Source organism: Nannospalax galili, unplaced genomic scaffold (genome assembly GCF_000622305.1).
Source record: "Nannospalax galili isolate Female #2095 unplaced genomic scaffold, S.galili_v1.0 scaffold1348, whole genome shotgun sequence".
Lineage (NCBI taxonomy): Eukaryota > Metazoa > Chordata > Mammalia > Rodentia > Spalacidae > Nannospalax > Nannospalax galili.
The window spans coordinates 424,657-429,537 of NW_008357640.1; the positions used below are offsets into that span (position 1 = coordinate 424,657).

Here is a 4,881-nt window from a genome sequence, read left to right on the forward strand (position 1 = left end):
CCATTGAGGACGCTGTTTAACTATAAATTGAGCTTAATTATTAGAAAGGTGAGGATATAAAGCTTTTAAAATTTTGTCTAGCTGATGAAGGAGTTGATGACTACATAAAAGAGTCATAACATTTACTTGTTTGGTTAGGTTATCTGTTTGTTGATTTAAGGAACCTAATGGCCCAGGCAGTCCAGTATTGGAGCATATATGAGTCAATAAAAAGAGTGCTCTCTCTGTCAAATTTTAGTTTTTAGAGATAAGAATAACATTCAAATATGTTCTCCTGGTTTATGTTGTAAAAATGCTGTTTCTAATTTTAAAAGTGCCTGGGTGGCATATTCAGAATTTGTATGAATATTTAAAGGTTGAGAAAGGAGCATGAAGCTCTGGAGAATATCATTGAGTTCTGAATATTGGCCAGAAGCAGGAACAGGCATTTCCCAAGAATGAGAAATGTTTTGTTTTGTTTGAAGCTGGTGTAAAATAGTAGCTATTTTTTCTTTGTTAGTTCCATTTGTAAACAAAACTTCTGCCCCTGTGAGAGTTCACTGTGATGTAATAGTTGGGGTATGGGGCGGGGTGGGTATTATCACATACCTATAGTCAGGAAACAGAGTGCTTCAAATTCCAAACAAGTTCAGAATACGGAACTATTCTCTTCTGAGTGTCCCATCTGTTTCCTGCAGGCAAAACCATATTTTTGAGTTAAATTATTTTGTTATGGGTAAGGGAAAACATTGAAAGTAAAATTTGTGTAATACAGAGAAATGCAAAAGAACATTCTAGTAGTTGTAGGTAACTTTAACACTTGTTTGCATCCACTTAATTCAAGACTTTGAATAGATGTGTAGCACAAGTCAGAGAAGTAGACTGAAAATTTTTATTCTTGTTGTAACAGTAATTATTATAAGAACAACAACCACCTTGTACTTCTATAAACTTACTCAGACCTTTAACAAACTTGCTTAAGCATTCTTATTATTCCTTCCAGTCTGGAAATATCCAGCCATCTTAATCTTACTAACTTTGACCTTCTAACTCTTTATCTTTTCTTAAACATTCTCATCATTTTCTGATATTCTGAGTCATAACATTTACAAACTCATGATTTGTTGTGAGAATCCATCAAATAACCAATGTTTAGTCCTCCATACCTTTAGATACAGGAACAACCATTTTAAACATATCAGTACAATATAAGCTTGGTAAACTCATGGACCTTGATGTATTTGTTTATTGGCTATAAAGAGACAATAGTGATAGAATAGGTAACATTTTTCCTGGAGTAGAAGAAATTATTATTTAAAATTAGTATATTTTTAAGCAATAAAAACCATAGTATAGAAAAAGAATTAAGTATTAAAGAGAAAACATTTTGACCTGGAAAAGTATTTTAAGTTAATTTAACAAGTTTAGTTTGTGTGGGGTTTTAATTTTTAAGTCAATTTGATACCAAGTGAATTATAGTTAAGGAATATAAGTTTATGTAGACCACGTACAAACAAAATGGACATCTTAAAATCTTTTGAAAATAAACTAGAACAAACAGGTACTTAGCAAGTAGTATTTTTACATAACCTGAGACCTAGAGACACTGTTTAATAGATTTCAAAATGATTAGGGTACCCATGTTTGAAAGGAGTTTGAATGTAAATTTGTACCTGTGTATTTTAATTAGGCATGCCAAAAATAAAACCAATAATTTTTTGCAAAATAAAAAGCATGAAAAAGGAAAAATTTGAAGAGGCCAAACTTTAAAATTGTGTTGACATAAATGATATATGAGGGCAATCATCATAGACGTATATGACATTCTTATGTGAGATCTCAATATATAGAAACATATAGCAACACATGCCATAATTTTAAACAACATAAAAATGATTGTCAGACATATATGACACAGTTACATGAAACTAGATGCACCTAAAATGTGTTACTTAAGTTTTATTATAATGAATTTTGTAAGATCTTCTGAAAGCAGGCATAGCTGGTGTCAAGAGGAAAGCAGAAGTTTGGCTTTAGAAGACAGTGCCACACACATTATTTTACTAGAAGAACATGGAATCTGAGTTAAACATAAATATAATGTAATTAGTTAACATAACCTGTGTTTTCATTGAATTGTAGGGTCCTAGTTGAACTTAATTAGCTAAAACTTGAAGGTTGGTGGTTTCTCAGAATACAGAAAACCTGGAAATGAACTTGTAGCAAGTAAAAAATCTTAAAACAACTTTTTTTCATGCAGGTAACAAACAGCTGAATGCAATAAAAAAACAGAGAGGAATAGAGTTGGAAGGGACAGGAAATACTAATTGTGTTAGTCAGGATTCTCCAAAGAAACAGAACCAGTAGAATGAATGAATGAATATATATATATATGGAGAGAGAGAGAGAGAGAGAGAGAGAGAGATTTATCAGCTTAGCTCACAGGATAGAGTCCACGTAGTCCAACAATGGCTGCACCACATTGGAGAGGCTGAGAATCCAGAGTCATTCAGCCCATAAGGCTGGATGTCTCAGTAGTCCCAATCTGGTGCTGAAGGTCTGACGAATTCCAAAGGATCAGCTAGTCCTCAGTCTGCAGGAGCAAGACGAACTCACCAGCAAGAGAGAAGGCAAGCATCAAAAAGCCTGGCATTCTCCTCTGTCTTGGCCTTTAATATGGGCTGCCATCAGAAGGTAACACCCACATTTAGGGTGTGTCTTCCACCTTCAGATGATCCAATCAAGGATATCTCACTCATTTTACTTAATCCCAGATACAGTCAAGCTGACACCCAGGATTACCCATCACAAGTCCACCCCTTGTCAACTTGACACCCAACAGCAACTCTCTCTATATCATGCTTAATTTTCAAATGAAAACAATGTTGAGGTCATAATTTCACCTAACATGATATAACTATCCCATCATACAATAACCAATACATTATATATCTTAGATTAGGTGATAAGGTCTTCGAGGAGTGCTTAGTCCTTTAGTGTCTCATAACCCAATATAATCATATAGGTTCACAACACTTAACCACTTAACACTTATGTCAATTACACATTCAAAAAAGAATAACTCAAGTATCTGCTTAACATATATGTATATATGCACAAGCCTATTAATAACCAAATAGGACAAAAATACTCATGTCAATTACAATCTACTTTTCTGGAACTGGTCATGTGGCCTAAGTTGGTATTTGTAACTACCTTCCTCTACTACACATTCTGTATTTCCTCCACCATCAACAAGCACCTGTGCAGGTCTTGCCTCTGTCCCTGGAGGAGTGACAGGTCTGGGCCATTTGTTGTTCTGTCTGGATGAGGTTGTTGCAGTTTCCCATTGACCTTAATCACAGGACATGGTAACACCAAAAGTCACCCTAAGGAATTTCCTGCCTTCCAGATATAATCTTCATGACCTCCATTGTGAAGAACCAGTCCAATTTCCCCCTGGTAGTCTGGGTCAATCACCCCTCCTAATACTGTTATTCCTTTCTTAGCCTGCTGACTTAAGGGCATCAGAAGCCCAAGTGTCCAGGGGGAAGTCTTAGCTTCCAGTTCAACAGAATGTTTGTTGTCTCTCCTGGCAGAATCACACCCTCCTCTGTAACCAAAACATCCAAACCAGTAGAGTGTAAAGTCGAAGGTACAGGAAGAAAAAATTTTCATAGTGGATCACCAGGAGTGATAGATAGTGAGTGGAATCATTCCCACTTCCACCCCTTGATTCCTGGACTCGTGAATCCTGGCTATAGGAGAAACTTTACCATATATTGGAGACTGATTCAAAGCATACACTGCCTTCTGGAGGACCCTGCCCCAGCCCTCCAGGCAATTGTCACCTAGTTGGCGCTGTAACTGTGTCTTTAAGAGACCATTCCATCATTCTATCAAGCCAGCTGATACAGGATGGTGGGGAACATGGTAAGACCAGTGGATTTCATGACCTTGAGCCCTCTGCCGTACTTCTTTGGCTGTGGAGTGAGTTCCCTGGTCAGAAGCGATGCTGTTTGGAATACCGTGATGATGGATAAGGCATTCTGTAAATCCCTGGATAGTAGTTTTGGAAGAAGCATTACATACAGGAAAGGCAAATCCATAACCAGAATAAGTGTCTGTTTCACCACTGCTGTCACGAAACCCTCTGTCCAATATCAACTTGGGGAGGAAAGGGTTTATTTAGCTTACATTTCCTGGGTCACACTTCATCCGGGAGCCCAAGGTAAGAACTCAGGGCAGGAATCTGGAGGCAGGATCTAGAGCACAGGCCATGGAGGAATGCTAGTAACTGGCTTGCTCTTCACAAGAGGTGAGTTAGGAGATTCAAATGGGTTTCTCTCCATAATTGTTTCAAATAGTCAACAACATGGATTTTCAGTGCTCTCCATGCTGTCTGAAGACTCTGACTCAGAGAGCCTGCTCCAAATACCAACAATCCCATTAAAGAAATTCATCCTTTAAATTCTGTTTCTCTAGAACCACTCCTAGTACCACAATCTGTATTAGTCAGGGTCCTCCAAAGAAACAGAACCAGTAGAATGAATATATATGTATAGAGATTTATCAGCTTAGCTTACAGGATAGAGTCCAAGTAGTCCAACAATGGCTTCACTACACTGGAGAGGCTGAGAATCCATACCTGTTCAGTCCACAAGTCTGGATGTCTCAGTAGTCCCAATCTGGTTCTGAAGGTCTGACAAATTTCAAAAGATCAGCTAGTCTTCAGTCTACAGCAGCAAGACAAACTCCCCAGCGAGAGAGAAGGCAAGCAGCAAGAATCCCAGCATTCTCCTCTGCCTTGGCCTTTTATATGGGCTGCCATCAGAAGTTAACACCCACATTTAGGGTGTGTCTTCCAGCTTCAGCTTGATCAGCTTCCAGCTTGATCCAATC

The 4,881-nt window shown here is 37.8% G+C and overlaps 1 long non-coding RNA gene across 1 annotated transcript in view; it reads right to left on the minus strand.

Moving 5' to 3' along the window:
* LOC115068002 overlaps nt 1-4,669 on the minus strand; it is a 6,383-nt gene extending 1,714 nt beyond the window's left edge. The window contains exons 1-2 of the long non-coding RNA XR_003847369.1: nt 4,628-4,669; nt 589-671 (exon numbers count right to left, since the gene is read on the minus strand). This is a non-coding gene — a long non-coding RNA (uncharacterized LOC115068002). The remainder of the gene's footprint in view (nt 1-588; nt 672-4,627) is intronic.
* Nucleotides 4,670-4,881: the final 212 nt, after the last annotated feature.